Source organism: Meles meles, chromosome 7 (genome assembly GCF_922984935.1).
Source record: "Meles meles chromosome 7, mMelMel3.1 paternal haplotype, whole genome shotgun sequence".
In the NCBI taxonomy this organism is placed as follows: domain Eukaryota; kingdom Metazoa; phylum Chordata; class Mammalia; order Carnivora; family Mustelidae; genus Meles; species Meles meles.
In genome coordinates, this window is record NC_060072.1 from 58,540,500 (window position 1) to 58,548,742 (window position 8,243).

Here is an 8,243-nt window from a genome sequence, read left to right on the forward strand (position 1 = left end):
ATTTTTTGTGTCTGTTAATTTCCTCCTTTATAAAATGCCTGTGTATGTCATTGAATCTTTCAGAAGAATTAAAAAGGAAATGATGAAAGAGTAAATTCAGTGCTAAATATTATTTCTAACAACCACTATTAGTAAACTAGTGCATCTAACTAGCTCAAAGATTAGATTATGGAATCATCTAGCATTCTGACATCTTTAGGAATGTCACATATCCTTTCTGGTCTTAGTGTCCTCACTTATAAACTAAGGAAGTTGATTAAGTACTTTCTGATATTTAATCTTGTATTTTCATTTTCACTGATATGCTATTATGCTTCTGGCACAGCTGTGATCATTTGAATGTACCTAGGTCTTCATGAAAACTAACTTCAGAAATTATAAGACCATTTGAATAAAAATGCTAAATATGTTAGACTTCAAATGTATCCTCTTCCTTTCTTAATTTTGTTAAAACAACAACAACCTTCAAACCAGAAGGAATTACCTTCTTGGTAATTAGGACTCTTGATTTCTTTCTCTGGTAATTTTCAGAATTACCAATTCTGAAAATGTAACTATCATTTCTCTGTTAGATATACTTAATTCTGTAACCAAGAGCTGGTTCCATTTGGAGCTCGTGATTATGGTAGAGGAACTTACAGAGAAAGGAAATAAAGTATCCTAAACCCCAGCAGGGGTGACTAGTATTAAATAGTGCTAGACCTTTTTTTTTAATTTAATTTATTTATTTGAGAGTGAGAGGGAATGGGAGGAAGAGGAGAGAGAGAGAGAGAGAGAAAGAGAATCCTCAAGCAGACTCCCTGCTAAGGGAGAGCCTAACTTGGGGCTCAACCCCAGGACCCTGAGACCCTGAGGTCATGATCTGAGTTAAAATTAAAAGTTGGATTTTTAGGGCACCTGGGTGGCTCAGTGGGTTGAGCCGCTGCCTTCGGCTCGGGTCATGGTCTCGGGGTCCTGGGATCGAGCCCCACATCGGGCTCTCTGCTCGGCAGGGAGCCTGCTTCCCTCTCTCTCTCTGCCTGCCTCTCTGCCGACTTGTGGTCTCTCTCTGCCAAATAAATAAATAAATAATCTTTAAAAAAAAAAAGTTGGATTTTTAAAAAAAGATTTTATTTATTTATTTGAGATAGAGCCAGAGAGAGAGAGTACAAGCATGGGGAGAGGTGAGTGGTGCAGAGGGAGAGGGAGAAGCAGATCTCTCATTGAGTAGGGAGCCTGATGTGGGACTGATTGCAGGAACCCAGAATCATGACCTGAGTGGAAGGCAGATTCTTAACTGACTGGCCACCCAGGTGCCCCACTGATCATCTTAGGTTATAAAATGTCTCTTACTCCTGACCTTATCCAACGCCCTTCTATTACTAATTTATTCCAGCACTTTTTTTTTTTTAACCTGACTAATGAGTAAATAGAGATTGAAATAGGAATGGAAGGGAGATTATGAGCAAAAATGGCTGATAGTTGGGGCACCTGGGTAGCTCAGTTTGTTGAATGTCCAACTATTGGTCTCAGCTCAGGACTTGATCTCAGGATGGTGAGTTCAAGATCCATGTTGGCCTCTATGCTGGGCGTGGAGCCTACTTAAAAAAAAAAAATTAAATGGCTGATAGAGGTTGTACTCTTTCTTTCTATTGCAAGAAAGCAGTGTTTATCGTCTCCACACTGTTTAGTAATAAAACAGCTTTCTGTCAAATTCAAATATGCATACATGACCCTAGAACAAAGTGGTTTGGGACACAGGGAGAGTCTGTGGAAGTTGTGTAGTCTTCTGTTGTTAGCCGGACCCAAATGGAGCTATATCTTATCACTCAGGAAAACTACAGAGGAAATTGATGTCTCCTTGATAGGTTCTCAAGAGATACAGTCCTAATGACTGTAGAGAAATAGTAATACCAAATACTTCCTTCTATACATTTATGATCATTAATATCTGTATCACAATATACTGTAATGAACAGGGTACTTGCACTTCTCTTCCTTTGGGAAGGGGTGTAGTTACAAGGTATTTACTAGATAAAGGGATATTTATCATAATTTGAGGACAAAAACTCTGTCACAGGTTTTTTAAAGAAGATAGATGAGAAAAAACTTCCAATGAATCTGAAAGTTTTATTAATTGGAAGTTACCATGCTATAATCATATTTTACTAGACTTACACTTTGGTTGGCCAATGTACTTAGGGCTATGTATCATTTCAGAATAACTATTTATACTTAACAATGATAAAATTCTATGCCAAACCAGCTTTACCTGTATGTCCCATAATTTGCTCCCAACACATACAATGTGATGGATGGTCTGCATTCTCATTATGCACATTTTTTTGGTATGATCTTTCTTGAACTAGTTGCTCTCTTCTCATGCTCCAAACACCCACACTGATCTGACTTTTGCTTGGCTTTCAAGATGTACTCCCAGTGTGCATTCTCTGCCACAAAGCTCTGAGTCACTCTCACACCCATCCTGCCATGTGGATCCGGTCCTTTATGTATAAATTGCTTCTATCAGAGCATGACATTACATCAATACCAAGAAAATGTTATAATTTATCTTTCCTTTCAAGTAGGCTCTGACCTCTGAGGGCAGAAATTTGTCTCATTTATCTTTGTACCATATATGGCATTGTGGTCAACATAACACATGGTAAGAGATTTATAAAAGAAATAACACTTTTGTCCAGAGGGAACTCAAAATGATGAAATTGTGAGAAAGCTGAACTTTTACACCACTCATTTTCTTATGTATATAGCTGTGGTACTTAAGGTACACAGAGGTATCTTAAGGTACACAAAGGTATCTTAAGTTTGTCTTCACAGAAGACAAACAGAAATATCTGGCTTAAAATAAATTGAGATTATCAGAAAAGAAATCTCACAAAAGCTAACAATGAGATATTGTAACATAACTTTTCAACTTAAAAAAAAAAACTGACTGTAGAGTTTGTTGGGGGAGGAATGCCCACTTAGCTTTAAATAAAGAGGAATCTTGGACTGATTCTGAAAGACTACATTTGGGGCTCCTAGGTGGTTTGGTAGGTTAACTGGACAACTGTTGATTTTGGCTCAGGTCATGATCTCAGGGTCCTGGGATTAAGCCCCATGTGGGGCTTCATGCTCATCAGGAAGTCTGCTTGAGGTTTCTCTCTCTCTCTCCCTCTGCCTCTCCACCTGTTTGCATGTCCTCTTTCTCTCTAAAATTAAAAAAAAAATCTTTAAAATAAATAAAAGAAAGAAGACACTATAGCTTTACCCTCAGAAATTTAGACCAATGTGTTCTCTGTAGTAGTTCCAAATTCAGTGCCTATAATGGGGATTACTCTGAGCCCCTCTGATTGCTAGTGACACTATGGCTGCTAACGACTACTAGCATGAGATGATAAAATATCTTCTTGTCTCTGATATTCATATCGTTTGTGTTCAACTCTATTCTTTTAAGAGTAAGCTTCCAAATTATGTTTTCTAGCGATGTTTTCTCAAACCTTATTGCTTGAGGGCAAGATTAAAGACCATTATAATACCATGAGTAGAACTTCAATTTAAAATTATTTTGCCATTCTACCTCTCCCCTCCCCATTTTTCATTTTAACTTTAAAGAATGTGCCTTGCCAAGTGATTTGGCTTAAGATGAAAAGACATTTTAAAGAAATTTTGAGTGTATGAAAGATATCTAGAAAACAATTCACCTCACTTGAAATTTGATTGTCTAAATGGATAAATTATAAAAACCTGATTTTTAAGAAACCGATTTTTGTAGTATGTGCAAGTACCAAAAATAAAGTAATAATTTCCATATTAGGTGCAATCTTATTAGGACTCTTGATTTTTTTATCAAATAAGTCTTTCTGAATGGATTTATAATATTTATAAATATTGCTTGATAGTGTTTATATAATGTTTAAGTAATGTTTTTAATATTAAGTAAAATTTAATAATATATTCCTGGTTTATAGTATAGTTTTCTTTCATATTTTTTGGTCCATGGTCTATAAATTTAGATTTCAATATTTTTAAAAAGATTTTTCAGAGATTTTATTGACTTACTTGACAGAGAGAGAGCACAAGCAAAGGGAATGGCAGAGGGAGAGAGAGAAGCAGGGAGGCCTGACACGGGGCTCCATCCCAGGACCCTGGGATCAGGACCTGAGCTGAAGGCAGATGCTTAACTGACTGAGCCACATGGGCATTCCTAGATTTCAATATTTTATCATTGATTCTTCTTTCAAAGTTTGAGTGAATTACTTCCCTGTGGCACACACTGTCCCAGGTCCTAGGCAAATTTCCATGAGCACAGTAGATATGATATTTGCTCTTGTGGAACTTGCAGTTATCTGTACTGAAACTTTTTGGTCCAGAAATATTCATTTTCTGTCCATCTGTCTTTGACAACATCTTTCAAATTGGGAGCCTAGTAGGACAAATAAAATCAGAGAACTATTTGCTCATGAAAGAATGGTAAGTGCTGGTCTGTCCAGCACATGAAGAGGCAGGAAGGAAATAGAAGTTGGGGAAAGTCAGTCTTCTTCCAGGGCCTCTGAGAGTGCTATGCCTCTATTTCTGCTTTTTTATTTTTATTTTTTTAAATATTTTATTTATTTATTTGACAGACAGAGATCACAAGCAGGCAGAGAGGCAGCAGAGAGACAGAGGAGGAAGCAGGCTTCCTGATGAGCAGAGAGCCCAATGTGGGGCTCGATCCCACAACCCTGAGATCATGACCTGAGCCGAAGGCAGAGGTTTAAACCACTGAGCCACCCAGGTGCCCCTCTATTTCTGCTTTTAAGGTTTTCTTTTTGTATTTGATTTTTTAGCAATTGATTATAGAGTGTGTAGGTGTGATTTTGTTTGTATTTGTTCTGTATAAGAGTTCAGTGAGCTAGAGTTTGTACATTGATATCCCTCATTAGATTTGAGAAATTCTCTGCCAATATTTCTCAAATATTCCTTCTGTCTCATTCTCTTGTATCTCCTTTTGGAACTCTAATTAAAGGTATTAGACTTTTAGAGAAGGTCTGCATGTTGTTTCTATCCTTTTTCTGTACTTCAGTGTGGATATATCTTATTGAATGGCCTTTGCATTCACTAATCTTGTTTTCTGAGCTGGTCTACTGTTAAACCTATCTAAGTTCTTCATGTCAGTTATAGTTCACGTATTAAAAGTTGCAGTTCTAGAATGCCCAGTAAGTTTTTTTTTTTTTAAATTCTAATTCTGCATTTAAACATTCCATTTCTTAAATCTAATTTGTCCATTTCCTCTATTTTCTTTACACCTTAATTATGTTACATACTAACTTCTGCATGTGAATCATCTCTGGGTTTCATTAAGTTTTAAATCTCTTTTATTAGCTTTTTCCTGCTTAATCACATTTGAATGATACATTGTCAGGCTCTACACTATGATGTTTTCTGTAAAGAGTCATGAGTTTTGTTCTGACAGTTAAATTATTGGCAGTTAACTCTGATCATAGGGAAACTTGATATTAAGCTTTGTTACAGCAGGTCTGTTTTGTTTTGCACCTACTTCTAGGGTGTGACATTTTCTGGGTTTGGAACCCAAAGACTAGATGGTTTCCCAACATTTCTGCACACCGGGTTAGCCCAAACTCCTGTCTCTTCAGAGCCATGTAGTGTTCTCTGCTGTGCTTCTTAGAATTTTGCTTTAATTTTGTGGGTACATACTTTAGGGGTCAGCCAATGACCAGAAGGGAATTTCAAACACAGATTTTTAGAGTTTTTTACTTTATTGTTCTCATCTCCAGGACCTTACCCTCAAATTTTACCTGCCTTGGCAACCCCAAACAATGACATGTATCTTCTTGCTAGCAAGAACCACTTCTCTTTGCTTGGACTCTATTTCTCTGCACTGAGCTTTGGAGATACCCTCAATGAGAGCCAGGGAGAACACAGGGTTCACCTTGTGTTCTCTCCTTCTCTCAAGGTTGGAGCTCTGTTCTAGCTGCTGTTCAGTGCCTGCAAAGAGTTGTTTTTATGTTCTAAGTCTTAACTATTCATAGCAAGATGATAAGCCCAATGCCAGCTAATCCCTCTTGCCTTTTGATAATATGAATTCTTTCAAAATTTTTTTATCAAGAAAGTCCTTTTCATGTGAAGTTCATTATCTTTGTGTTTTTGTTAATTAGATTATCACCTTCTCTCCCAAGAATGTTGAAATGAAGAATGGGCAAAATAGTATAAACTTGATCTTTGAGTTTTTAAGCCCATTGACCCTGCCAATCTGATTTTCAACCTCTTCACTCTACAGTATCTTCTGTACAAGTTCAATGATTAAGTTCATTTGAAACAATAGGTTTATCTCAACTTCCAACCTCCTTAAGCTCTGCAGCACTTTTTATTAGTAACAACCACACTATTCTTAATATTTTCCTCCTTGTATTAGTTTGTATTTATTTTTCTGATAATATTTATTAACTCCTTTATTTCATGTACCTTGTAGATATTTACAGTTTCTGTTCTCAGAACATATTCTTTCTCTATTCTCCCTGGTTGTTCTAATCAAATCCTGTGGCTTCAACCACTAAGCAAATGATCTTTCTGGTCTAGAGTTGCAACTTTCAGGGTCGTGCCTTAAATTTGATTTCTTTGGAGTTACGGAATTACTGAAATAGTATTGGGATGAACATTTCTGATGTCATTTCATAGGAAATTGAGAGCAATTTACTCAACATTTGGGAATCCCTCTTCCTCCCACATCCTTCCCTCTCAAGAACTTACTAGTTCACAAGCTCTATAAAGACAAAGACAGGTCCACTCAGCTACATAGATTTTACAGTTCTGGACACAGTTCTGTTCTGAACACAGTGTGTTCTGGACATAGTTTAAAAATTTTCTTGAGGGGCGCCTGGGTGGCTCAGTGGGTTAAGCCTCTGCCTTTGGCTCAGGTCATGATCCCAGATGTTTGGGATCAAGCCCCTTATCGGGTTGTCTGCTCCGCAGGGAGTCTGCTTCCTCCTCTCTCTCTGCCTGCCTCTCTGCCTACTTGTGTCTGTCAAATAAATACGTAAAATCTTTAAAAAAAATTTGTTTTCTTGAGTAAGGGTTTATCATTCATGTGCTACTGAAAGTTCTAATTCTATCTCAAGTACAAATTATTCTGTTAGTCACCAATGAGATTTTGAGTTATTTCTGTGGTTTTAAGGGGTGAATATTTTGTTACAAATATCTAACACAAATATATCTCTTAGAGGAGTTTTATTTGTTTACAGAAAAAGAAAATATTGCATAGGGTCAGGAAATGGAACTCCTGAGCATGGTGGCAAGCAGGAAAATAAGGAACAGAGACCTTTTCTTTTGGAAAAAAGAAAGGGGGTATAAGAGTGAGGTAAGGAATCAGGAGATTGGAGGGCTGGGTGTGAGGGATAAAGTCAGAGGGAAACCATAAGGACTTTATAGGGACACAAAAAAATCCTGTCTCTGACTGGAATTTGTTTGCCTTCCTTCAGTATAGAACCATTATTCATCACCCTTGGAGTTCCAGTTGAACCTGGCTGTATTCCTTAGTAATTTGGGTGACTGTTTTGTATTTTGTTTTACTTTGAACTTTGGAATTTGAAGAAGACTGTGTTTCACATTGAGAACAAAAGAGTAAGGATGAGAAAGATCAAGTAACAGAAGATGGATGTGCCCGCAAGAACAATTTGCGTTAATCTTGGGGGAAAGGCTGTAGACTTCCAAAGGCTATAGGAATTTTGAAGTATTTTACCTGGATCTGATGGCGGGAAGGGTCTCAGTTAATTACTAGACAATAGAAACGTTTACCAAGTGCCACTTTCTAAGTAATGCTGAACGCAGTTCCTTATTTTCTTGGTATATTTGAGCTCCTGAAGGATAGAATCATACCTTATACATTCTTTGTTTCTTCTTCTCTTATCTCTGAAACAGACAAGTGATTTACAGGATGAAGTTTACAGTTGGTCAGTTTGAATGAATGAAAAGAATAAATTAATCAATTTAAACTATTTTCTCACCTGTTTGGGGCCATAAATGATCAGATATACTTTGATTTTGTAGTGTTTTTAAAAAATTAGGGACAGGGAGGAAATATTCTAAATGTGTTGCTAAACATACAGACTCTGGGAAACAACCAGATCAGTAGTTCTCAGATTTGATCATGCTTCAGAATGAGCTGGAGGATTTGTTAAAACATTTTGGGAGCTCCACATAGTTTCTGATTCGGTTGATGTGGAGTGGGGCCCAAGACATTTGCAATTCTAACAAGTTCCCAGGAG